We start from the raw sequence: 27812 nt of genomic DNA, 5'->3' as shown, positions 1-27812 counted from the left end.
CTATTCTTGCCCCTTTTCACCTGAGAAACATGGCAAAAATTGGTGTGCAATAATTATGAGGAGGAACTGATCACATAGGGTCAAGTGTTTCTTTTGATGCGGTGCACAGAATTTCCTGCTTCCTTACAGGCTAGAGGACTCGAACAATAAGACATTTGTTTTTCACAGCTATTTCATTCATCAGTGAGTCTGAAAAGCTTGCTTTGAGCAGATAGATGACATATTCTGCAGCTGCTCTTCACCTGGTATTGACCCAAGGAGATGTGTCCCCACTGTAAGAGCAGAGCACTGTGCAGAGATACTAATTCTGTTCCCGAAAGCAACATCTTAGAATCACAGACCGGTTTGTGTTGGAAGAGACCTTAAAGCTCACCCAGTTCCACCCCCCTGCCATGGGCAGGGACACCTTCCCCTAGAGCAGCTTGCTCCAAGCCCCTGTGTCCAACCTGGCCTTGAGCACTGCCGAGTTCACATACTGAGCAGGCTCACAATCTGCCCTGTGCTCCATAACCAGGTGTAGACCTGCTCTTCTGATGCCTGCACCAAAGGCCATCATCCTCAAAGGTGATTATTCTCAGCTGTGGTTTAATCCAGTCTTTGCTGTTTGTCTTGAGGAGGCAAGCACAGCTTCAGAAACTAACAGTAAAAAAAGTCACTGCTAACATTTGGCTTAGCATGTTCCTGGTGGTTTTGCACAGATGCGCATGTTTGTGATAGCATTAGGCAGTCATTCCATAAAGCATAGGGTTTGGTTGCTTTGTAGGGTGTGTTTGGTTTTTAATAACTGTTCAAAGTAGGGTATTTCAGCTGACTTAACTCAACTTACACCAGTATTCACTCCGCAAAGGCAAAACCTCGAAGATTTCCATTCTGCTCATCAATACTTAAAGTGTATATTGATTTCCAATTTAGGTGTTAACTTTTTAGCTCTTAGAAATGCTCTTGATATCAATTTTCACCTTGCGTGATGTTCATTATGAACGCTACGATTACAAGCGAGCTAGAATCTCATCTGGCGAGACGATTAGTTCGAGTGACTTCAAGACTGCAAGGCGCAAAGATTTACTTGTCTTGTCTAAGCATCATGGTAGCATGAAATATCGGCTTTTAAGGCAACGACCTGAGAAATGCTTTTATTCTAGCCTAGCACAGGCTTCCTCTACTGTTTCTCCGTCTGTGTAGCCCGTCCCTGAAATAATAAACTAATTAATAGTGCTGTTTATTACATTCATGTTGTTTTCGCATAATAACTCATAGAAAATGAGCCTGAGGTCCACAGCTCACGTTGCTGGGTGGCTGGCCTTTATTTAAGCAATAAGACACACATGACAAGCAGTGCATTCCCATGCGATTATGCCTCCTGTAGTGTTAGGAGGCACAAGGTCAAAAGGCTCAGTGGCTTTAACTACCTGAGAAGTGCCATGTAATCCCCTGCAAATGGGCTGTCTACAGTGTGTTATTGCTGTATCAGAATCATTTCTTCTTAAAGGCAGCCCCGTGCATTACCTCTGTAATTGGCACAGGTATGACATCACTGGCTGCCAATCAGAAATCCTCTTTGTCTTGGATTTTAACACCTTCCTTTCAAGTTCAGGTCATCTGAACAAACGTATTTTTTTAATGGTGTTTTATCCTTTTTGTGCTCTGAGTCCCATCTGCTTGTTTTTTAGCAAGGAAAGCCCTGTTTGTGCTTTCCTCGCCCTGCAGTAGCTTTTGTATCATCATCAGGCACTGAACAGTGACTGCAAAGTCTTGGTAGAGCTGATGACACACAGGCCATAGCCTGACTTGTAGTGCCTAGAATGTTATTTAGACTCAGGAGCTCAAGGAAGTAAGGGGAGGGTGGATAGCAAGGTAAGCACTTCAGGATGCAGGAGCCATGGCTGGGAATTCAAAATCGATGTGTAGCCATCAAATGCTTTCAGCCTAGCTGTGTCTCTTCCTTTTTATTGGCAACCATAACCCCAAAATGATAAAATCATCCCTATTTACAGTTCTTGTTGATAAAATCGGTACACATAGGTCACAGCTTTACTAGCCTGAGCAAATGAGGAGCAGGCCACAAGGATATTATCTGAGTGATACTGAAAGGACTGTAGACAGTTGGTACGATTTTTGGAAGGGGGATATGAGGGGCCCCAGATGGGGGGATTCCCCCTTTTATCTCCCCACTTTTAAGCCCCAGCAGAAGGCAAGGTAAAGGCACAGCTCCTGGGAAGCTCACGGAAGCTCCTTGGCTTGCTTCACTGTCTTCCAGCCAGTAGTGATTCCTTTGACACGGAAGAAAAAAGCCTGCACTGAATCCTGTGGTCAGTGCCAGAGGCTGTTGTTCCTTTGCGAAAAAGGGAATAGATGCCAGAGGCCATAGATCACCTCCACCTCCTGTCTGCCAGTGGGTGGGATGAGGGCATCTGTGCAGGGGAAGGTGTGAAACCCACTGGTTGAGGGATGCTGTGAAAGTTGCTCCTTAGGTTTTGGGGACAAAGTGAGAGGAATCATCATCCTGCTAGAGGGCAAAAACTTAACAAATAGTTTGAAAGGCTTAAAATAAATCTATCTCCATAACCTGACTGCAGTGCTTTTTTCCATAGATATGTTATAGAGGTAATGATACCTCCACCGTGAACTCAATTAACCTTCCGCAGCCTTCCGTGTGACAGGGAATCCTAAATCTTCTTCTTTATGAGTATGTGCAAGATTTGAAACCTGCTCTGAACTTAGCATTAATAAATGGCATTTCCTAATTAGTGCCCATTTATTTGTTTTTTACAGTGAGAAAGATATGGTGGCTGTGAGTGGGATCTAGTGCTCATGGTTGAGAAGAGCTTTTCACAAAGGAGTGAGGTACCTTTATATTATTATTATTATCATCATTATTATTATTATTTATTGTTATTGTTGCAAACCTGTTGCTGTGTGTGTGCCTTTTGGGGTTTCCATTGTTCAGTGATGTCGTAAGATGATATTAAGGAATTTATTTCTCTGTGTTGCTTTGTATGAATGGGCGTCCATTGCCTGTAAGAACTATGCCTCTCCTCTGTGTGAGACCTGCTGTGTTCTGAGATTCCTATGGAAGTGCTATGGGGAAAAGGATAGGAAGAAAAACCTGTGTACCACAACTCAGTTTCCCTACTAATCTTCCCTCTGGTCTGTGATACATCCTAGTAGGTGCACATTGACTCAGTAGTGTTCACTCCTGCCTTGCTTCTGAGACCTTTGCATGAACGCAGGCTGTACAGAGCAAAATGTATCATCTGGGAGGGAGGATGTCAGCTATAAATGAGAAAACAAGAGAAATGGATGATCTGCTATAATGCATACCCTATAATATAATCATTGTTGTTTGATAAGAGACACTCTTGCAACTCTCAGTGCCCTGCTAGGTATGTCTGGATTTATTATTCAGAAAGGCACAATCAAATCTCTTCATTCAGTTGACAAATGGGAGCTATTCAATTCAGTATCTGCCTCTTATTTATAGCATATAGTGGGGTGATTTATATGCTAGCTCCACATCTTCCAAAACAGTTTTAATTAGCAGCACTGGCTATTAGAATGAGAGTTCTGCAGCTTCCCTGTCATACACATCCCCTTCAAACTGAATAGAAATCTTGCTCTTTGCCAGGCAATGCTTCTCTATTTATTTCCTTTGGTAATGGTAGCAAGAACCTAAGCTACTAAAGCAAGTGCTTTATTAACTCAGAGGATGCATTTATGTTTCCAGCTCCAAGGGGAAAGACGGGGGAAGGCTGAAGAAGGTAATGCCGTTTATTGCTGCGCCTTGGGGAAACAGGGCAATCTTTGGGGCATTAGCACTAACATCACACAGAGCCTGCCGATGTCTTAAGTGGCTTTGGTTTTGAGACCAGAGTAAGTGTCAAAGATGCCAAGTCCAGCTGCTCAGCCTGCGTGCATGGATGTTGCTGGATCCTGCTCTGCTTGGAGAAGGATGGATTGGAATGCTCATCTCAGCATGTCCTGTGGTTAGAGCACTCACATGATTTTTCCTTTGTGCATTGTCTGATGGTGTAAGTAAGCATTTCCCCCAGCTGTTCCCTGATCAGGAGAGCTGCTCTGGCTTGTGGTCTAATTGGTACCCCTGAGGTACAGACCAGTGCACAGCACGGCACAGAGGTGAATTCAGTAAAGGCACTAGTTTGAGTCCCTGTTATTTAAACGCATCTGGTAGGAATGTGATTCCTTTGGGACCTCTGCTTATCTGTCAAACCTGAGATCAGCCAACAGGTTCAAAAGTTATTTGGGGAAGCAGTGACTGACAGTACAATTGCATGTCTTTTGTTTTTTTTCCTGAGAAACCAGGCAAAAAAAGCACAGGAAACATAAAGAGTTATTTTTGTGCTTTATTCAGCATGTGTAGCATGCAGAATGGTCTGTTGTTATGCTTCCACTGATCATTTTTTGACATGAGCAATGCAGTCATTCTGTCTTCACATCAAGGAAGCCTTTGTACTACTTGTCACCAGCACGCAGTGTCTCTGTATACGTGTAAACTCGATGTTTGCTGCATCCCCTCGTCAACGCTGCTGCTGCCTGCGGGTGCTGCTAAATCCATGGGTGTTTTACCGCAGTGTGCTGTCAGTGGTATTTATTGTGGAGAGCAAGAAAACCTTAGAAAGTCTTAAATTTGGGGTGGATAATAACATGAAAATGAGCATTGGACCTGGTCGCAGATGCTCAGTGTCTATGTGTCCTTCCCTTGGAGGAAGGATGCAAGTCACAGCCAACAGAGAGGAGGCTGAGTGAAGTTCATGGCTATACTTTTGTAGTTTAACGCTGCACATTTGTAGTGCTTAGGAGGACTGATGGGAAAAGGTGGCAGTAGGAGATGAGGACACAAGAAATCCTGCTACAAACAAGCCTGCAATGAATGTGGTCAGAAGGAAGGGTAAGTGGGGTGGGGAATAGTAGGGAATGGAAATGATTCCTGCAGTTTGCAACTGGGTCCAGCCTGGAGAAGAGAAGGTTCTGGGGAGATCTTAGAGCAGCTTTCGGTGCCTAAAGGGGCTACAGGAAACCTGGAGAGGAGCTTTGGACAAGGGCCTGTAGGGACAGGCCAAGGGGAATGGCTTGAACCTGCCAGAGGGGAGACTGAGCTGAGCTCTTGGGCAGAAGCTCTTCCCTGTGAGGGTGCTGAGGCGCTGGCACAGGGTGCCCAGAGAAGCTGTGGCTGCCCCATCCCTGGCAGTGTTCAAGGCCAGGTTGGACACAGGGGCTTGGAGCAAGCTGCTCTAGTGGAAGGGGTCCCTGCCAGTGGCAAGGGCTGGAACTGGATGAGCTTTAAGGCACCTTCCAACCCAAACCAGTCTGGGATTCTGTGATAGTCTGACGGATGCTGCAGCCAGGACAGCCCCACAGCCACGTGTAATTCACAAATTAATCCCTACACTTATTAGAAGTCACAGTTCTCTCTGGCTGAACACAAGTTAGATTTTGATTTTTTTTCATGTACCAATGTTCTGGTTGGGTATTTTTATTTCCTTTTCTGAGCATATTGATAAAGCACATTGCTTAAGGACGCTTACGAATTACTAACGTACTTGGACTTGTCTTCGAGCCAAGTGAATAGTATTCGGTAAGCTCTCTTTGGATATTACACTAAGTGCTTTTCTGCTGCAATTCTAATAGAGTGGAGGGCTGAATTTGATAGTGTTACCTATTAGTGATTAGAGAGTGTAGGGCTGAATTTGATAGTGTTACCTATTACTGATTAGAAAGTGAAGGGCTTTCAAGTGAGTCTGTACAGCACAATTGGCTTTGATTGATAGATTAGGCTTTGTGCATCTCATCATTTTTAAATTTACCTTAAAGTAATGAGGTTTCCTGTAGAATTCCTTTTTTCCCCAGCATTATGAAAACATTTTGAAGGCATGAATTGGGGAGGAAAAGAAAGAGGAGAGAGAGCACTTTTGTTCATAAACACTTACATTGTGCATTAGGCAGTGGTAGAGGCTGAACTCTGCCAGAGGAAGGTCCTTTTAAATTAACAAAATATTAACATTGTAATTATTGAGCATGGATAATAGTTATGAATTATGGATCAGCCAGGTTAGCAAAGTCACAGCTGCCTAATAGAGAAAGGTATGATGGGAACATGAGGGAAGATGATTGAGGATTCCCTCTTAATGTTTTCATATGCTCCTCTCAGTAAAGGATATTGCTGCTCCTGCTGGTCCCAGAGAGCTGTGAAAGCCCACCGAGGGCTGGAGCATCACTGCCTGAGGACCACCAGCTCTATGGGAGGATGGCATTTGTGCCACCAGAGCTTTTTGGTGTGCCGGCTCAACTGGGAAGCCCTAGGTGCTGAGCTGTATTTGGCACTGTCACCATTTGTCACCACTGGCAAGTCCTCCAAGGCACAGCACCTCCAATGGGAATCACTGCTGCTTTTAAGCCTTCTCTTCCCTGAGGCAGCTGTGGAGGGTGGCAGCGATGCTGGGGTGGTTTAAGGACCATGGTTCCAACTTTGCTGATGACCCACTATCTCATCTTGAGAAATAGCTTCCTGTCATTGCCTCTCAGTTCCCCTGTCTGTAAGGTGAAGATAACGTCATGTCATACCTACCTCTGCAAAGGGTTTTGACATCTATGAAGGAAAAGTGCAACTTTGAAGCATGCAGAGAATACCCTACTGCCAAGTGAATCCAACAGGCAAAGGATCCAACAGTGAATTCATCCAGGCAGTGCTCTCTACTAGGATATGTATTTTTTATTCTATGACTGGGGGTTGCTCTGGCAAGAGGTTCTGCCCTGTCCTTCTCCATTTTATAAGGACAACTTGCTTGTGATGTTAACCCGCATCCGCTCTTCCATCAGTTATTCAGTTTGTATGTGGGCAGCTCCTTGCCTTTTCTTCAGCCACCTCTATTCTCTCCAGGCAAAACCTGCTTTGCTTTTACTTCATTTTTCAGAGGAGGGCTGTAATGTGTTGGAATTGTTTGCAGTAAACTGTTGAGATTCAGTGACCTTTGTTAATCAGGAAGGGTTTGGTTTGTGTTTGAGGTCTGCGGGCAGAATTAATCATATGTAAACTGTTTGCTTTAAAAGTCTCTTACTGAATTTGGGATTTCCCAGGTAGCCATCGAAAGGTCAGAGGCTGGAGGCAGGAGCTGTGAGCAGCTGGGAAGGGGGGAGCTGGAGAGCACCATAGGAGGACAAACTGTCTCAGAGCAGTTTCAGAAGTAGAGAGGGACCTGTGGTAGCATGTGGCTTTGGGGAGAGCCCAATGTGCTTGAGAGACTGGCCTCAAGCCAGCAATTTAGAGTACCTAAAGGAACAATGTACAAACAAGCAGCATGCTGTGGTACAATGCTCATAGAATCCTAGAATCCTAGAATAGTTAGGGTTGGAAAGGACCTTAAGATCATCAAGTTCCAACCCCCCTGCCATGGGCAGGGACACCTCACACCAAACCATGGCACCAAGGCTCTGTCCACCCTGGCCTTGAACACTGCCAGGGATGGAGCATTCACAACCTCCCTGGGCAACCCATTCCAGTGCCTCACCACCCTAACAGGAAAGAATTTCCTCCTTATATCCAATCTAAACTTCCCCTGTTTAAGTTTGAACCCATTACCCCTTGTCCTAGCACTACAGTCCCTAATGAAGAGTCCCACCCCAGCATCCTTATAGGCCCCCTCGTATTTGCTTGCATGTTGTGCTGCTTCAAAAGCAGGGTGTTGTGCTTTCAACAAGATCTTCCTTGCCCCTACAAACTCTAAGGTCATATTGATGCTGCCAGAGTCAGCTGTTTGTGAAAGCAGTCTGTCCCTCCAAGTGTCCACCTAAACCTTCCAGCACTGTGGTGCTGTAGCAAGGACCATCCAGACTCCTGTCTGGGTGAGAGCACAAGAGCTGTGCTGAGGGGGGAACTCCTGAGTCTCTGCAGGGACCAGAAAAGGCACTGCTGGCCTCTACGTGCTGCTTGATGTACTGGGGAACAGGAGGTTAGAAGCAGTTTGTCTTTGCAATTGTACAACTAGGTGAACTGCATCAAGTTGCTATCAGCATCCTGAAGTATCAAAGGCATAGAAGCAGAGGAAAGGTAGGGACTTTCTTAGTTATCCAGGTGTATGTCCTGTACCTTTGTGTCATGCTTTGGAAGTGGGTTTTCCAAGGCATCTCATCCCAAGAAGCTCCCTGAGATGAAGCAAAGCTCTTGGTCATGTTGAGTAGTTCTTGGTCAGAGCAGTGGAAAGTGGCTCCAAAGCTGCCAGTGCAGAGCCCCTGTGAGAAGAGAGAGGTTTTCCCCTGCAGTTGTGCTTTGTGTCATTGCTAAATACATTCAGTGAGGTTTAGCTTGGGGTATTTCACAGTATAGCAAACCCCTATGGGGTTCTTCTCTACCAGCCTCTATAGCAATGATTATGGGGACCTTCTCACTCTGGGTTAAATCCATGGAGGAAAAGGAGTTAATGGAGGAAAGAGCAGTTGTCAAAAGAGAGGGACAGTAAATGTCATTGATACTGTAAAGGTTGCAGTGTCTTGCTGTATAGGGTCTGTGCTAAGGAAGGCCTTTCTCTGAATTTTGCAGAATTCTGCATGTTTAAACCGAACTCTTAATGTTGTTTTAACATGTTTTGCTGTATTCAGTAGTGAGTTGCTACCTCCGAGCCTTTGGCATGCTGTTTCTCATTGAAGACGATGTTTGGGAGGTGTCTCGCACTGCAGTGCAGTGATGTCTGATTTCCTATGGTGCACCTCTGTTGTTTACCCCATTGAGCCTCTTCAGATGATGCAGAGGACCCTATTTTCAAGCTTGTTTTCAAGTTTTTATCAAGTCTTGGGGAATAATGGCATTACATGTTACAGGGAAGCACATCTGGAGGATGCTTCATTCACAGAAGCACATCACGTTGGGAGATTTTGCCTGATTTCATTGCCCATACAGGGGGAGGACTTCTTGAGCACTGTTGACACTTCCTTTCCTTGCAAGAAAGCAGAAAGATGGAGTGGCACCTCACCAGGCATCCATTTGCAGAGTGTGCTCTTCACTAGGGATGCATTCAGGGCCTGATTTGTCCTAGGGTTCCTAGGCTCAGAGCCCAGGGGCTTCTCGGGGCTCATCCTGTGGCAGTGAAACACGGGAATTGCTCTTTCTCCTGATGATTAAAGAACAGAACTTTCTCTCTAAAGAGTTTGTTCCTCAAGAGCATTAATAGAAAAGTTATGGGCTAGGAATATTTCTATCCAGTCCAGAACACACAGAAAGCCTGGATATGAATGATTTAAAGACTGTGGGAAAGCATAAAGATGTTGAGGTGAATTTACTACTTTGTTCAGTGCCACAGACTGTGTGAGAGCTCTTCAGCATGAATTAAAGAAGGGTTCCAGTCATGAGATATTACAGTTTAATTCAGACATTAGCACAGTCAGAGAGAAGACAGTAATGTAGTTGCACAACCAAATAGGATTTCCCATACTGGATTGCACCTATGATGTATTTGGTCCTGTTTCTATATGGACAGTGCTATACGTGTCAGAACAAATGATGTGATATGGAATAATAGGCAGCTGTGAAAGGATTTACCTGGAGCAAGCTCTGCTACTCATAGTTGGCTTGTATCCCAAGCCTAACCATGAGAGTTCATTGTTAAAAAGCCTTGTTGGCTGTGAGTGAAGATGTTCTCCTGACCTTCAACAGCCCCAGTGCGTTAATGAACCACCTACATCTGCACTTCGCTCGTATGAAATAGCAGGGAGCTCTGCCAGGACAGTGTGTTTAAAACCAACATTTTTTAAAGGCAGTTTTAAATGTGGTGTTTGTCAGAGTCATCCGTTGCCAGGCTTTTGTACTGAGAAGATGGTATATTAGGCAGCCTGCTTTATCCTCATTAAACCACTCACCACTTGGGTATACCAAGTATACCAACCCCCTGTCACTTCTTATTCATCCCTTCTCCAAATTGAAGAAGGTGCCAGTTTTTCTTGCCTCCAAAGACATTTGCAGATGGTACCTAAGCTATTTATCTGTGTTTTCTTTTTGAGGTCACGTGTGCCAATGTTTCAGTCGAGGTTGGATACACTTCCTAGCTTGGTATTTTAAGTGTCATTCCTTGTTCCAGTCTCCCACGATCTTTGCTTTGATATTCTGACTACTTCTGTTTACAGACCTGTGACTTCCCTGGAACTTTTGTTTCTCCTAGAAAACATGGAGGAAGTAAGAGGTGGTTGAAGAGCATCACTGTGCCTGTGCTACTTCCGTGCTAGATGTGTTTTAGCCTTCTGGAGGCTTTCCTCCCTCCTGATTTTTCTTTTCCACCTTAAGAATTTCCAGCAATGGCTCTGAAGTGATCCCAGTGCTCTGTCTCTTCCCATTTTTCAGCTGAGAAAGCTCTGCACTGTGTGTTACAGAGGCCATCAAAACGGGGTCTATTGCACATCAGTGGTCCACCGGGTGTTTGCTCCTCTCTTCAGAAACAGCATTCCCGGAGCCATGCCGTGAGGAGCTCAGTGAACAGATGGGCCAGGAAAGTACCTTGCTCTCGGTGGGTCTGGAGAATGAACTCATTATCCAGCCAGTGGTCTGTCACATGAGGCTCATTTACCAGTGGCTGGTGTAAAAAATCGGCCCCTGGAAAGTGGTGCCTTGCAGGGTGTGAGTGCTGCCGTGCCAGCCATGTCGGTGTCATTCAGTGAGCAGGCTTGTTTGGGTATGAGGAATAGGGAGGAAGCCTGTGAAGGCAGCGAGTTTACAAATAGGCATCAAAAAGCTTTATAAAAGATGTCAGAAAGTCCAGTTTTGGGGAATCAAAAAATGTCACATGCAGAGGAGCCACATTTCAAGGCTGGTTCTACAACTTGGACACACACAAGGGTCCCATTTCCTTAGGTGCTATGTCCTGCCAAGTAATCCCTAAAAAAGGCATAAAGTATTACCAAGACATGCTAAAAAAAGCCCTGTGTTCAAAGAAGCAAAAAGGATCAAAAGGTCCCAGGTTATGCTAGGCTGGATAGGTAACTGGAGAGCTTTCCATCTTCCTCCTCTGAAGATGCCAACTGGGAAGCACCTCAGTGCCCCACACGGTTCATGCTGCCGCGTTAGCAGCCAGGGAGCATCCATGGAGATGCTGAGCCCAAATCACCTATGGAATTAATGTCTTCCTCCTCATTTCTTGCCTGCTGTCATCAGTGGAGAGCACTCCTTGCTAGAAGCACAGTGCAGGCTTGAAAAGCCAGGAGAGATGAAAGTCTGGGATTTAGCCAAAGGAATTGAAAGTCTGGGGCTTTGGCTCAGTCATTGTGATGGGTTGAGCATTGCAGGTGTCCCCAGTAGCTACTGCTTCAGTTGCTGTTAAAGACAGGGAAATGTTTGGCACTGGTTTGCTCGGAGGAATATACAAAATGTCAGAGTTGGCAGTGGTCTGAGAAAGGGAAAGTGCAGGGTGGGAATTCTTTCGTTTATTCATAGTAAAATCCATTAGGAATATGGGGGAAATTGTTGTCTTGGGGCTCCTCTGTGGGTTTTTAAGTGCATGGTTGATAGCATATTAATGGTTTTAAGCTCCCTCCTTTGATAGTATGCTTGGGAAATCTGGCTGAAAGTCATTTGGCTGCCTGTATAATCCCAGGTTTTATAGAATCATGAAGTGGTTTGGATTGGAAGGGACTTTAAGATCATCCAGTTCCAGCCCCCTGCCACAGGCAGGGACACCTTCCACTAGAGCAGCTTGCTCCAAGCCCCATCCAACCTGGCCTTGAACACTGCCAGGGATGGAGCATTTACAATTTCCTTGGGCAACCTGTGCCAGCACCTTAGTAAAGAATTCCTTGTTCTATCTAACATAATCTCCCCCTTACATGCTTATGCAGGCAAAGCATACAGTACCTACTGCTATCGTGTGGAGTGCGGTCCTGCACGTAAGCATGTATCTGATTAGTGGTGATAAGTTCTGCAGTGCAGGGAGGATACTTTAGCTTTGAATTAAGCAAAATTTGGTATTTTAAAATGCATAAAGATGCAAAACAATATGTCCCCACAGGCTATTGCTGGGGTTTTTAATTATCCTTTAAAAACCCTAGTACCTGACACAGCTGGCACCATGATGGTGCATAACCTTTACCATAGGTGAAGAGGCTGGAGGCAGACAGATGTTCCAGCATTGCTGGCTGCGGATTCTGCGTTCTGTGCCCGCTCGTCGTGCCCAGATGGTCCCTTTGTAGTAACACAGCAGCCGCTACCTCCAAATGCCCCATCCCACCTGTTGACACTTGCAGTATGTCTCAAAAGAATAGCCGAGCTGCTGGGGAGAGCAAGACAAAAAGAGAGAGCAGCACTTCTGGCTGTGAAACAAGGCAAGCTGTGTTGTAGCATGTAGCAAGGAAGCCAACAGTTACGGATCTCTTGAAAGCAGGAGGCTTTATAGAGATAATATGTTCTGGAAATTCAGCAGATTGTGGCATGTATGGAAATACAGGGGATATTTTTAATGAAAAGGAGCTTCTGTCTTGAGAAAAATCAGTTGATGCTGAATTGGATTTGGTTTTCCTTCCTGCATTCTTAGCTTTATTCAGAGAATAAATAAGGGCAGAGAGGAACAAATTAACTCTGAAAACCATCTCTTACCAGCCTGGCTTCAATCCTGCCAACTCCTCCTATAGAAATGACCCCCCCCACTATCTACACAGAGTAGTTGAAGCCCCTTTTCAGAGGCAGCCATGGAGTTTTATTAGAGCAGTTTCACAGTGGTTTTCAGCAGACTGCACCCACACTGCCTCCCAAGGGGCCATCCAACAGCTAGCTGGCTGGGACAGGACATTTCTCTTCTGTGCTCCGTCTCTTGCCCTTGTTGTTGCAAGGAGCAGGACTAAGACTACTGTCCAATCCCTTCCAGAACTGGCACAGGTCGGGTTGGCTTCAGCCCTTCAACTGGGAGGTGGAAATAAACCCAGAATGAGCTCAGAACTCATTCACATCACCCTGTTCTGCAGCTGAGAGTAATGTCTTCAGAAGTAAGTTGTTAATAGAATCCTAGAATGGTTTGTGTTCGAAGGGACCTTAAAGCTCACCCAGTTCCAAGCCCCTGCCATGGGCAGGGACACTTTCCACTAGGCCATGTTTCTCTAAGCCCTGTCCAACCTGGCTTTGAACACTTCTAGGGATGGGGCAGCCACAGCTTCACTGCTTTCCCAATGGTCTGTGAGGAATCTGCTAGGCTGGACACGAGCTGGTGCAAGTTGGCTTGATGTTGCTAACCCCTCAAGAACAATGACTCCCAGCAGTAAGAAAATAACAGTTGTTGTTTTCTAACAAACTATAACTGGCAGTTATAACATTGAGTCCTGACTCAAGCTGACGTTTGAGGCGGTTTGTTTTGTGCTGTTTCAGAGCAGAAGAGCCTTTCAGCAGGCAGTTTGCTAACTGATGCACCATGCAGGCCTTCGCAGCTGTTTAAGGAATATGACTGTATCATGCAAAATAGTTTGCAGGCAGGCACTTTGCAAACCCCAGAAAGTGTTTCACAGATTCTTCTGCAGAGGAAGTTGCCATTCAGCAGCATGGTTTATTTATTTTGTTTGGTTTACTTGGGTTATTAAACATGTTTTATTTATAGGGTGTGCTTTCTAGACAACCATCTGCATAGTGTTCTTAAATAAAACACAGGGGGCTCTGCATTTGCACATGGTGGCTTGCTGTTTGGATATGTTGGGTACCCACAGCTGGCTCTGGGTTGTAGGAATGGGTGGAACTGTGTGTGGAAGTATTCAGCAGTTATCTAAAGGGAAGAGCCAATGTCTCCGAGCATGTGCGTGGCTCGCTCCATGCTCCATCCATGGCTGCAAGGTCTCTGCTGGTCCCTTGTTCCACCATGCAGCTCCTCACGTGATGGAGTCCTTTCACAGCTCCAAGTGTGAATTTGTGTGTGTGTGAATTTTTGCACCATCTGTTCCCTTTCCTGCAGCACAGAGTGAGATTTTTGTCTCCTTCGCTTGGTTCCAAACAGGTATGTGTGATACTGATGTCTGCGACGACATAGTACAGATTGCATAGATTTCTTTTCCACTAGAACATATCAACACATGGGCATAGGTGTATGAGTGTTATGCAGGTAGAAATGTAGTATGGTATTAAACACCATTCTGCCTGTATCACCTCCTGTCATCCTCTTAATTAAATTGAAATTCCTAAGATGTATTCAACTCAGATCTTGATTTTTTTTCCTACTGCGAAACCCAAGTAGAAGGGATTACGTGCATAATGGTGTGGCCAGCTGGCAGAGCTGTATAGAAATACAGTTTCTGTGTTTCTGGGTAGGTTTTGTCCTAGCGATCTACACAGCAGTCGGTGGGCAAGGAAACCCTGCTTGTAAGAGCAATTTCACATGATTATTAATGCTCTGAAAGCTGAAATCAGATATTGCTAATCCCTGCTGCTCACCGGGCTTTGACACTGAGCCATCGCAAGGAAGGAGAAATAGATTAAGTTCTACTTTGATTGTAATGGGTTTTGAGAAAACTATGATTATCCACTAGAACAAAAGTCTCCAATTGGTGTCATAGAATGAATTTAAAACTCTTCCGCTCTCCATCTAAACCCTTAGCCACGTAGTACTGCTCATTTTGCACACCAGCTGCTTTCTGCCTGGCTTCCACTGAAAACTGCTTCTGGGGCAAAGGGTTTCATCTCTTTGGCCGTGTGTGATGTTCTAGGGAAGAAAGGCTTGCATCTGGACTATGGTCCTTGTGAAAATGTGGCAAGATGCTGCCCTTATCACCCACAGGGTGAAGTAGTGATGTTCTTTCAAGGATGGTTGGCTCTTTGGCAAAGCCACTCTTTCCCAGGGCATTGGAGGCTGCTGTTCCTCTTGGATAAACTGGGAGAGCCTTGAAGACTTGGGAGTTAAATGCATCGGCACCTTGCAAGCTGTGTTTTGAATTTCATGTCTTCTGATTTCATTGTCTTCTCAGTCATTGCAGCTCAAGAACAGAAGTTCAAGTGATGTTTTATGCCATCATTGATCAAATCAGGGTGAGATCCTAAAAGTACATGTATAAAGGGGGGGGAAAATTCATGTGCATAGATGTAAACCTTTCAAATGACAAAGTTTTGTAGCTGAGGCTATTGGAAGTTATTAAGATGAGCTTTAGATTTCGTATGGCAGCACAATGCAGAGTTTCCACGTCTTGGCATTTTGAATAATTTTAATTAAGCAATGGATTTACAATTTGTTCCACAAGTAATACAGTTTGCTCAGATTACGCACAGTTTCTGTAGTTTTGATTTTGCTGCCGTATTCATTTAGCTCAGCAAATTTATAAAACTAATTAAAACAGAAGTACTTTTTTGACTCAGATTGCAAATGAAAACCAAGGATCTCGTGTGAAATGATTCTTGCAGGGAAAATAAGACCAATTGCAACTCTATAGGTGTTTTACAAGTAAGTTTTTCAAGCTAAAAGCAATTATTTTTATAGCAGATTCTTGGCATGGTTTTACTTGTTTTCATGTTTTGAGGTGCCAAAAGAGTGAGAGATTAGGGTCTGATTCAGCAGCATACTCAAACATGTCTGATGTTATCCATGTAATTAGTCCTTATTGAATTCCTTGGGCTTCTTGTTGGCTGGATTACCACTTCAGGTACCAGTGCATCTCATGCTGCTCCCTAGTCCTTGTTATGTCTCATGTCACTGAGAATGAAAAGAAGCTGCAGCTCCTTGGGCTATCAGCATCCCAAGGTAGCATCCACCAGGATTTTTCCTTACCTTTGGAGTCTTCCTGTCCCCAGGTTAGTGCTGACAGCTGAGCTTTGTTACAATACAGAGAGCAGGGAACGTGTAACGTTGTTTGAACTCATTTGATGACATGCCATTGCAGGTTTAAACACCAATTACCACGTTTCAAGTGACAAATCTGGAGGGGAAAAAAAGATGATCATTTAATAAATTTATTATGAAGGCAAATGACTTGTACATAAATCAAACTGCTTCATTAAGGGAGAAAGTCAGCTAAATAGAGAGGTGACAAAGGTTAACTCTGCAGTCGCGACATCAACTCTGGTGTCATTTCTCCTGAGCTCTCACAATGAGCCAGTACCGCAGCAGTGCCTGGCGCTGTCATCCCTGAATCCTCTGCCAGCAGTGGCATTTCTGGTGCCACCTTTTGCAATATTAAAAGCAGTCTACATGTTAGGAGATACTAATAATTCTGATTTTGATGGATGTGGAGTTAAAGCCTTTGGTTCTCTTTTTGCCAACCATATGCTGGGCTCTGTCAAAAGGAGTGTGGGCAGGTCACTGATCCTGCCCCTCTGCTGTCCTGATCCACCTCTGGGGCAGCAACGCAAGAGGGATGTGGAGCTGTTGAAACGAGTTCAGAGAAAGCCACAGAGATGCTGCGAGAGCTGGAGCAGCTCTGCTCTGCAGCCAGGCTGAGAGAGCTGGGCTGGGGCAGCCTGGAGAAGAGAAGGCTCCTGAAGGGGAGACCTTAGAGCAGCTCCAGTGCCTAAAGGGGCTGCAGGAAACCTGGAGAGGGGCTTGGGACAAGGGCCTGTAGGGACAGGATGAGGGGGAATGGCTTTAAACTAGAAGAGGGTAGATTTGGATGAGATAGATATAAGAAAGTTCTTCACTTTGAAGATGGTGAGATAATGAAAGAGAAGCTTTCCAGAGAAGTTGTGGCTGCCCCCTCCCTGGCAGTGTTCAAGGCCAGGTTGGACACAGGGGCTTGGAGCAACCTGCTTTTGTGGAAGGTGTCCCTACCCATGGCAGGGAGTTGGAATTGGGTGAGCTTTAAGGTATCTTCCAACACAAACCAGTCTGTGTTTCTATGTTTTTTTATTCCTGTGTGGGTCTCATGCAAGCCACAGCATTCCCAGCACCTCCATGGTGTGTATTGCTGCACGCTTTGCAGGAACCCTCCCGGGGCAGGGTCCTGGTCCAACTCTTTTTCATATCTCTTGCATTAGTCATGTATCTCAGCTGATGTCCTTGCTGTGCTGCAGGCTTGTGCCTTTATCTGAACTGCTCTTCCATGTCACTCCTGGGTTTTCTCCTGCTCCTAGAGTGATCTTTGCTCACTGCACTCATGGCCCAGCTGTGGCTGCTGCAGGGCAGTTGATGGGAAGGGCATTTTGCAGCACCCATCTCCTATGTCTGCCCACCTATGGGTCAACCCACACATGCCAGGGTGACACTGTGGGGCTGTTCCCAAAGGAGAACAATGCATCTTTTGGCCTATTTCACAGTATGTGAAACCTCTTTGTGTCATAGCTAACACACACAAAGAGGGGATGGGTGAGCCATCTCAGTTATTGTTACCTGGTTTGCAAACACCATGTTATTCTTTTATGTTCTGTGCTTTGGGAGTTTGTGGGCAGTGACGGCAATGATGGGGTGTATCAGCTGCAATGAGAACGGAAAAATGTGAGGGAAGGCTTTGGCCACACAAAGACAAAATGGGATAAATTTTCAGTGCCTTTTGGAGCTTTTAGAGTGGATGAAGATATGATGAAGGTTTTAAATAACCCTGATAAGGAATTTATGCATCCTGTTGACCCCATATAGTTCTCTCCTCAGTGCTCTGCTCACGTGAGCAGCCTGGCTCTCTCTTAATTTACTTATACCTTGAGCAGAAACAGGGCAGGCAGAGAAAGGCAGCATGAACACCAACCTACCATATGTTGTTTTTAATGATTGAGTATAGTGGGTGTGCACTCCCAACATATTCCTTAGGCCAGGGGACTGTGGCACTGCAGCTGTTGTGCTTTTATTTCTCTACATCTTCTCCCCTCCACTGCTAAAATCTGCATCCGGGAAGCTTGGGATGCTGTTGCTGTGATACGCCTTTGGAAGATGGCTCTTGCACAAGGATGCAGTTGCCACCATGAAATCCGCCCCGAGTTACACAGCCCGGTACCAGTGCCAAGCGTCAGGAGCACAGTGACAGTCTGGGAATTTCAGGTTTTTCCAAGCCTCTGGTATTAAACACTTCTGCTCTCATTTGTATGTCAGATTCCATTGCATTTTCTAGGTTTGGGGTTAGTCCCAGTGCACTGCTGCTTTTGCACTTGGATATATTTCAAGGTAGCACGTAAGATAGAAACAGGAAGAGACAGTAGAGCGGTGTCATCGCACTATTAGTTCATATTTCTATAAAGCAGCAGGAATTCAGAATATAGCTCTTTTAATGTCTCATTCAAGCAGGCAGTAACACTGAAATGTATTTTGTTTGATGCCCAAGAGACACACTAGCGTTTATAGTGACAATAGAAATCTACTTGTATTCCAAACTCTTCAGGAGAAACACTGATAGCTTTATTCAAAATAATGGCATTCAGAATTGCTGGATCACATTCCCAGAGCGTCTATCCTGGAGGAAAGTCAGCGCCATCATTCTAGTTGTATTTCCAATAATTAAGTAATGTGTAAGTGAGGCATATGTGTCTTCTGGTCCATTCTGCGGGAGAGGGGATAATCCATTAATACAGGCAGAAGAAATGTGTCAGGATGGTCCCAGTTCTGCTGTGTCCCTCTCCTTCTTTTTCCCTTCTTCTTTTTCCCTTTCTTTTTCCTTTTCCCTTTCCTTCTCCTTTCATTTTTTGGGGAAAAAGTTGTCACCAACTACAAGTCCCTGAATTTTGTGAATTATGCTGTCGGGGATGCTTAATAACAAGCAATAAGGAGAAGTGCACATTGAACACATGTTATTAATCTGTCAGGCAGTGTTTATTTGGGGGGGGTTGGGTTGGTTTTTATTGATGCAGGGGCAGATTACCCAGCTGTAGTGAAACCTCAGGTCTAGGTAACCTTGTGGTGAATCTTGGCCTTTTCATATTGCTAAGGGTTAAAGGGAGGCTCATTTCATTTTTATAGAAGAGCTCTGAGGTCTCTGTATAAACTCCATGAGAGGGAACAAGATTCTGCTATTCCATTAAATACAAGTTTATTTCAATGCCTTAAAATAAACTGGAAGCCTCTGTTACGCTAGCACAAGGCCGAAATTACCCTCATATTCTGAAAGCGGCACTGGTACCACGCAGGAAATAGTCTGTTTGGAGATCATTGTGCTGATACGTTTCTGTGCTGTATCTTTGGGGGGCAGGGGGAAACAAGCTCTCAGTGGCTGAGGAGCTCATTTTCTCCTGCTGCTGCTTTCTTCATTGAAGTCCTCATCATCCTCCGTTTGTGACATCAGAGTGGCTGGCTAGCCGCGATAATGATGATTTCACAAGCTTGAAGATTATGACCTTCAAATGAGGAAGGCACAGCGGGGGAGGCCACATTGCCAAGCAGCAGCCATCAGATATTTGTGAAATATTTGCTAAAATGTCCTTGCAGTTAAAAAAAAAAATAAAAACGAGGGGGGAAAAAGAGGGCAGGAGGGAAACATCCAAAAAAATATTATCAGCAGAATGAGTTGCCAGCCAGGGCTTTTTATTCCCTGAGTTTTCCATTTGGTGCCCGTGATTCTCTAACCTGTCTCATTTAGCCTTAATGAACACGAGACTCTTTTTTAGCATGCCATATGTGCTGTGGTCCTTCAGAAAGACAAAAAAAAAAAAAGCATCCAAATAACTTATTTCTGTTATGTTCTGACTCTACCCAGTCATGATTTACATTTTGCACAGTTTGATGCCCATCTGCAACGTCTTTACTATCAGAAAAGGTAATAAGAACAGGAGGAAAAAAGACATAGGAACATGTTGAATGACTGACACAAGAAAACCTGGTTGGATGAAAATAAATTGTCCCTGTGTCAATAAGCAACTTGGAAAATGGGTTGAAATCCTCCCTCCCGTGGTGAGGCCAGCTCCTGTATCAGCAATGCCTTGAGAAGAAGAGCCCCAGTAGCCATCTGTGTGGCTCTAGGGACTCTCTTGCTCTGTAAAGGGTGGGCAAATGGTCACCCTATGGATAGGGAGGCTGAGGGGCAGCCATGCGTCTTGAAAATGAGCATCCTCTTGGCATGGAGTTGAGAAGGAAGTTACCTATACAGAGGAGTTCAGTTGGATCCTTATTTGCAGTTATGGGACAAACTTTATCAAGACAGGCTGAGAAGGTTGGGGCTGCTCAGCCTGGAGAAGAGAAGGCTGCATGGAGACCTCATGGCATCTTCCAGTATCTGAAGGGGGCATATAGGGATGGTGGGGAGGGACTCTTCATTAGGGACTGTAGTGACAGGACAAGGGGTAACGGGTCCAAACTTAAACAGGGAAAGTTTAAATTGGGTGTAAAGAAGAAGTTCTTCCCTGTTAGGGTGGTGAGCCGCTGGAATGGATTGCCCAGGGAAGGTGGGAATGCTCCATCCCTGGCAGTGTTCAAGGCCAGGTTGGACAGAGCCTTGGGTAACATGGTTTAGTGTGAGATGTCCCTGCCCATGTCAGGGGGGTTGGAACTGGATGATCTAAACGTCCTTTCCAATCCTAACTATTCTAGGATTCTATGATTCAGCAACCACAGCCTCTTCCCTGTCCATAGCTCCTTGCAGGCATGTCGTTCTGAAGAGGTTAAAGGCCTTCTCTTCCTCATTCAGTCTTCCTTAAAAACACTGGAATCATGTATTTTTACTTGGAGGTTGGCAGGAGGAGGAGAGGGAAAGGAAGGAAACACTAAAGCAAGGTCCCAGGAACCCATTTCCACTGTGTGAGTTTCTGCCTGATGGAGTCTAAGACATCTCTGCACCATCACGTTCTGCAGAGCCCTACGTGGGATCTTGTTCTAAATGACTGCAACAAATGATGACAATTAATTACACTTAGAAAACAATCAGCGTTTTCCAAACAAAGCTCCAACCGTAACAATCCCCATTAGTCACATCAAGCCATTAGAGAGCCCTGATACAGCCACACCAGAGGTCTGGCATCTCTGCTCCCCCAGCTTGGCTTCCCTGTGACCCCTATACTATGCAGGGTGTTGCACACAGGAGCAGGGGTTCTGGTAGCGTCACATTTTTCTTCCTAATCACCTCTAAGGTCTTTTTTGTCCTTTAGTAGCCTGAGTCAGGAAATGTCATGTATCCCCTTGCCTGAAATGGGACTGGCTCAGAAATGTTTCATTTAGATAACAGGAGCTGACGGGAGCTATTACAGCCTGATGTGACCTGCAGTTTCTTTATCCTGGATTTCTCAAACCCCGAGTTTAAAAATTGGTTGCGGTATTGGTTGAAGAGGGGCATTTTCCATCTTCTGTGGCAAGCCAGCCATGGCTTTATGACTTACAGGTTCCTTAAATTTAGCAGGTGATTTAAATGACCAAAAATGCAGCATTTCTTACCTATATGAAGATAGAAGGGAAATTTCTGGTGTTAATATTAACTCCCGGGGTCTATTTGGATGTGAGGAGTATTGGGAAGCAGAGGAATATACTGAAGGGGCGCCTGAGGGGACCATGCAGTGGGTGATGTAGAGTTTGGCACATCATAGGATCCCAGACTGGTTTGGGTTGAAAGGGACCTTAAAGCTCACCCAGTTCCACCCCCTGCCACAGGCAGGGACACCTTCCACTAGAGCAGCTTGCTCCAAGCCCCTGTGTCCAACCTGGCCTTGAACACTGCCAGGGATGGGGCAGCCACAGCTTCTCTGGGCACCCTGTGCCAGCGCCTCAGCACCCTCACAGGGAAGCACTTCTTCCTAATGTCTAATCTAAACCTATCCTCTTCAAGTTTAAAGCCATTCCCCCATGTTCTGTCACTACACACCTTTGTAAAAAAGTTTATTATCAGCCCCTTTAGGCACTGGAGCTGCTCTAAGGTCTCCCCTTCAGGAGCCTTCTCTTCTCCAGGCTGACCCAGCCTGGCTCCAGAGCAGAGCTGCTCCAGCCCTCGCAGCATCTCCGTGGCCCTCCTATGACATGAGCTAGGCTCTTCTGTCAAGGTGAAGAGGAAAAGTTTTTCAGTATTGGGTATAAAAGTCAGGATTTCTCTGTAGGTCAAAATCCCCTCCATGCAGCCAAAATCATGTTTGATTCTGCTTTTGCTCCCCTCACTCTGAAAGAGGGATGTTTGTACGTAACTCTCCGACTTAGGAGATATGGCATAGATGATTTATTGAGGATATTTAGGAGTGATGATGGCTGATGTAACTCCAGGCTTGGCCATCTGAATGCTGAAATACCCCAACCACTGTCCTGAGGCTCCCTAGAGAAGCAGAGAAGGCAAGCTGTCTCCACGACCTAGCTGTGGCCAATTTAGAGAGGACAAACCCAATCTAGTTCCTCCCATCCCACTTGAATCCACAGCAAACTGCTTGTGATCAAGAAACAGACTCATAACTATTTGTATAAAATATTTAGTGACTAATTTCACATTGCAGATGCTTTGGGGAATGCTCTAAGCGGCTTGCAGACAACTGAAAAATTAGAAAGCAAGAAGGGAAATTATTGAATGTATTATTCACTGTACAGGATTTGACCAGCTTTAGGAACTGCAGCGTTAAACCACACGACAGGACCCTGCAGAGCATCTGGAGTGGCTTTACCCACTAGTAGAGAATAAAGGAGCAGCTGTACTGTGCCAGATACCGCAGGAATACGTACATACGTATAGCCAAACAGAATTCATTTCAAGTTATGGCTTGAAACCATTGTGGTTTGAGTGAGAAGCAAGTGTAGAACTGAACCATTGACCTCCCTGAGTTTCCTCCTATGGTTGGCACTACTCAGAGCAATAGAGTATGATTTTTATTCTAGTTAATAAAACCCCTCAGTTTACTTCTTCCATTTCACTTTTGCTAAACCCGCACCTGTGGCCATGAACTGAATAAACCCAGCAGCATAAATAAGTACAGACAAATACATGGAGGAGTTCAATTATCATTTTCCCCTACCAGAACTGCCTTTTAACAGCTACATCTCCTGACTGACAGCTTATTAATACTAATTACATTAGATATATGCAACATAACTAATGCACTGATACTTTCAATTATCTTCCCTTGTCTTCATTCTTTCCCCTGCTCTCCCATCCTCCCTTTTCATGCCCTGTAACTGCTACCTTGGGCTGCAGCTCAGAGCAGATGGATCTGTCTGTCCATGAACAAAAGCTTTTCATTTCTTACATGGGTAGGAAATGTCTCCAAGTTGGGTGTGTGTTTGCAGGCTGTGTCGGTGCTCACTGCAGTGGGCTCACTACCAGCTCTTGGAAGTGGTAGGAAATGCTTTGTATGGAGGGGGAATTTCCTATGAAAGTCTTGTGAATGTCCTGTGAAGGTCTTAAGAATTTCCTGAGGAGGTTCTCTGAAGTTCCTATGCGTTTCCTGTGCAGGTCTCATCCTGTCAAAGCTTCCAGCATGGTTTATATGTGTTTTCCCAGAGTGTGGTGTGAACCCTGTGCTAAGCCTGGTGAATCTGCATGGTGGGTTAACCCTGGCTGGACACCAAGCGCCCATCAAAGCTGCTCTGACACTGCCATTCTCAGCTGGACAGGGGAGAGAAAATACAATGAAAGGCTCCTGGGTCAAGATAAGGACAGGGAGACGGCTCTGGGTAAAAGAGTTTCAACTTGGGGAAATTAGTTATTAGAAATATTACTAATAAAATTAGAGTAAGATAATTAGAAATAAACCCAAATCTTAAAACCCCCTTCTCTTCACCCCTTCCTTTTACCAGGCTTAACTTTACTCCCAAGTTCTCTACCTCCTTCCCCTCCGTGGCACAAGGGATAGGGAAATGGGGGTTGTGGTCAGTTCATCCCACGTTGTCTCTGCTGCTCCTTGCTCCTAAAGGGAGGACTCCTCACGCTCTTCCCTGCTCTAGCATGAGCCCTTCCCACAGGCTGCAGTTCTTCATGAACTGCTCCAGTGTGGTTCCATTCCATGGTGTGCAGCCTTCAGGAAAAGGCTGCTCCAGCCTGGGTTCCCCATGGGGTTGCAGCTCCTGCCAACAAACTGGCTTCTGGCATTGGCTCTATTGGATGCAGGGGAGGCTTCCAGCAGCTTTTCAAAGAGGCCACTGCTTTACCTCCCCCCCCTGGGTACCAAACCCTTGCCATACAAACCCAGTATGTTCTGCAGTAGATGTTTTGGTGAGCTGAAATGGAAGTGACGCTGACTGAACCCCTCCTGATGATGGGCTCTGTAGGAAGACTCTGTACACTGACCTGTTTCTGATAGGAAGTCACAGTCCCTCCTCCAGGTCCTTGCTTGGACCAATGTCCTCAGTATTGCCTTGGCCTTGGTTTTGTCTTGGCTTTTTCCCCCCCTCCCCATATCTAATGAACTGTCAATCACTTATGCAAATCAAAGCAGAAGAGACATTCAAAAGTTATTTATAATGCCTGAAAGCATTAGGAAATCAATCATACCAGCTTTTACAGCTCCCCCTATTAAAGTGTCATTTAGACCTCTAACTTTTTGCATTATATGCTGTAATAGTTTATGTAAGAAGACAAATATGTTTTGATTTTTTTTTCATATAACCTTGCTGATTGCTAAAACATCTCTGACAGCTGACATGGAAATCAGGGAGGTTTTGATTAGGCTTTTCTGATATGTAAATGTTTGTAAATGAAGTGTATTATTATGTTTTTAAAGTTCTATTTAAAAAGCAGGCGATACTATCCCATAGCAATTGCACTTTAAAGAAAGAGCCTGGGATGAATGTTTGTGGGAGTAATGTGTATTTAAAGGAACTCTGAGTAAACACTGACTGCTCTATGCAGAAAATAAGTGGAGAGACCCTTTGGTATTCGCTAAGTGGTTACTGGGCTCTTACACAGTGTGCCTTGGCTATAACATTTCATCATTGCTAAAGGCTACACTGGAACCATGGTCTGACACAAAGGGGAATGGTTGTCTAGTAAAACAGTCCATAAAAGTGGACTACCACCATGAACTTGCAAGTGATTTCCTATACCAGGTCCTTACACAGCAATGTTTGGGCTTTCTCCTTGCACCATTGATGATAAGTGGTGAGGATGTCTCTGTACAGCGAGTTTTGTGCCTGCTGTCTTTGAGATGTCCTGAATGATGCTGTAAGGCAGCCTAGGGATAAATCAGATCACCACATCCCTCGAGATTTATTTTAGTAGGTTTTTTCTATGGAGCATAGTAGTCATTTTGTGTCTGGTGCCCATAAGAAAGAAACACTGGGGTTATGGGGAGCTTGAGATGATGCAGGTGGTGGGACTCACTTCACTGCAGCACCTTGGGGCTTTGAGTAGTCCCATGGTAGGTGCTGCTCAGGTGCTTGTGTTTGCAGGATTTCTCAGTAGGAACAAGTTCAGCCCATGACAAATCAAACTTCTCTGCAGAAAAGGCAAATCATTTGTGCTCACTGGTGTTTAAATCAAGCATTTGGATCCTTAGGCACAGAGGCTCCATCTCTCTTGAGCTTTTAAACTGAACTTAATCCATAGGCCCGGGTTTCTCCAGGAGGCGAGGTGCTGTTAAACTCAACAGGAGTTGTGCCACAAAGAAGATGGGTTAAAATGGATGTTTTGAACTGGATGCTAATTAAAGCTGGATCTTTCCTAGTCACTGTGGTTTGAGCCAATTAAGGTTTTTGAGTGGTTTCTGGAGTGTGAACACCAGACTGAAAAGAGGAACATAGTTCAGTGTTGGGGGCCTTGTTAGCTCTATCTTCACTTTCAGCCTCAAAGGGCCAACCTGATGTTTTCAAACAGCAAGTTCGCTCTTGTGGAGCATCTGCCATCATCTGCAAATCACACAGCTCTGGATGAAAGGACAATTGAAAAGGCAGGATGGAGGAGGTTGAATCCAAACCTCCCATGAAATGGGGATGTGGGGCAGGAGGTTCTTGCTGCTGCTCCATCTGCAGCCTTGGATCTCTCATTTGTATGACGCCCTGCTGGCATTTCTGTTCAGTCTGATGGAGTTCAAGGCTCTGTTAGCTCACCTGTTTTCTTTCATCTTCCCAAGGAAATTAACAGCTATTTTAACAGTATCATGCTAAATCTGTAACATTGATTCTGAAAAGGAAAAAGAGCTCAAAAGATTACCTAGGTGTCCAGCTGTGATAATATTACCTGCCTTGTAAAATGCCGTAGGTGACTTTGAAGATGTAAAGCAAATTGAAGATTACATTAACTTCCTTCTGATTTACTAAAATCATCAATTCAGTATCTCCAACCATCAAATAGTGCAGGGCAGTTATTTTTCTAAGTGTAAATGCATAACTGGTTTTGATACACATGCAAAGTGCTGCCTTCAAGTGAATAAACCTATTTGATTATATCTATAGTAGAGGTTGATGCGTCTTTCTTGTTTTTTACTGGTGTTTTCTTTGTAATACAAGATTATAGTAGCCTGCCTAAATTCATTCAGCCTAAATAGTGAGAAGAATGAGTATTGCATAGCAATTTGATCTTGTAATATGATCTTGCCTTGGAGATTCCCACTTATTTTTTCAATCTCTGCCTCACTGTGTGGCAGAGTTGTGTTGCATGTATGAAGACAGGCTGAGAAAGCTGGGGCTGTTCAGCCTGGAGAAGAGAAGGCTGCGTGGAGACCTCATAGCAGCCTTCCAGTACCTGAAGGGGGCCTATAGGGATGCTGGGGAGGGACTCTTCATTAGGGGCTGTAGTGACAGGACAAAGGGTAATGGGTTCAAACTTAAACAGGGGAAGTTTAGATTGGATATAAGGAGGAATTACTTACTTTAAGGGTGGTGAGGCACTGAAATGGGTTGCTCAAGGAAGTTGTGAATGCTCCATCCCTGGCAGTGTTCAAGGCCAGGTTGGACAGAGCCTTGGTGCCATGGTTTAGAGTGAGGTGTCCCTGCCCATGGCAGGGGGGTTGGAACTGGATGATCTTAAGGTCCTTTCCAACCCTAACTATTCTATGATTCTGTTACTCAGTGAGCAAAACCAATGTTCACATCCAAAGTCAGTCAGTGGTGGAACTGGAAACATGGTCCCTTTCTCCAAAACTTTTGAATCTCAAACATAAGTAGCCATTTAGGAAATCCATTTTGGAAATAGTTGGTGTATCAAACTGAAACAGGGGAGATTTATATTAGGTATGAGAAAGAAGCTCTTCCCTGTGAGGGTGCTGAGGTGCTGGCACAGGGTGCCCAGAGAAGCTGTGGCTGCCCCATCCCTGGCAGTGTTCAAGGCCAGGTTGGACACAGGGGCTTGGAGCAAGCTGCTCTAGTGGAAGGTGTCCCTGCCCATGGCAGGGGTTGGACCTGGATGAGCTTTAAGGTCTCTTCCAACCAAACCAGTCTGGGGTTCTGAGGTTCTATGAAACCCAGTTCTCCCTTTTTCCACATAGATATTTTTAGTGTTTTATCTGTTCTTGCAGGAAGGGACTCACTGGTTCAATCTGCACTATTTTAAGGGATACCATTGCCAGGCAAGTGCTTCAGTTGTTTCAGGAGTTTAGTTTGTGCCACTTCAGGGCTGGCTGGCTGGCTGGCTGACTCCTCCCAGACAGCTGTGTTCCTAGGGGCTGTGGGAAGAGTCACAGCACTTGTTATCAGGAGACATTGCATTTGCAGTGATTTAGAAGAGGATGGTTGACTCACAGCTCCAATTTGCAAAGCTGGAGTGGATGACACAAAACTGTATTTAAATCATTTTCAGCTCTCATGTATTCAGGCTGGAGCATGTCATTTCTCTGGTGGAGATGTGGGCTTATTGTTTATTCATTGCTCCTTAATCTCCATGCACTAGAGCAGGGAATAGAAAGGAAAGGTAGGGATGGCTGGTAGCAGCTGTTATCCACAACAGTGTAGTGATGGGTTTGGAGATGGTGATCCTTACCGGTTAGTGAAGCTCACACCACAAACTTGAGCTCCTCTACTAGCAGTGAGGCAGAAAAGGAATGAAATGTTTCCCAACAGGTTTAAGAAATACTGTTATTTGTTGGGGCAGAATCCTAAAGTGTCTTAGCCCCAGGATTA

The 27812-nt window shown here is 45.0% G+C and overlaps 1 protein-coding gene across 7 annotated transcripts in view; it reads left to right on the top strand.

The window, feature by feature from the left end:
* The window catches only part of DAB1 (DAB adaptor protein 1), a 478677-nt gene that overhangs the window by 228230 nt on the left and 222635 nt on the right, over positions 1–27812 (top strand). For 6 of the 7 annotated variants that reach the window (XM_061353380.1, XM_061353368.1, XM_061353381.1 and 3 more), the window contains exon 2: positions 2773–2844. The exons of the other annotated variant lie outside the window; for it this stretch is intronic. The gene's annotated coding sequence lies outside the window, so the exon portion shown is untranslated. The remainder of the gene's footprint in view (positions 1–2772; positions 2845–27812) is intronic. 7 annotated transcript variants of the gene reach the window in all.

Source organism: Neopsephotus bourkii, unplaced genomic scaffold (assembly GCF_033783945.1).
Source record: "Neopsephotus bourkii isolate Nb327-2 ecotype Australia unplaced genomic scaffold, CSIRO-AGI_Nbou_v1 NB_673, whole genome shotgun sequence".
NCBI lineage: Eukaryota > Metazoa > Chordata > Aves > Psittaciformes > Psittacidae > Neopsephotus > Neopsephotus bourkii.
Note: the sequence above shows the minus strand (reverse complement) of the source record. Positions and strands in the feature narration are given on the sequence as shown.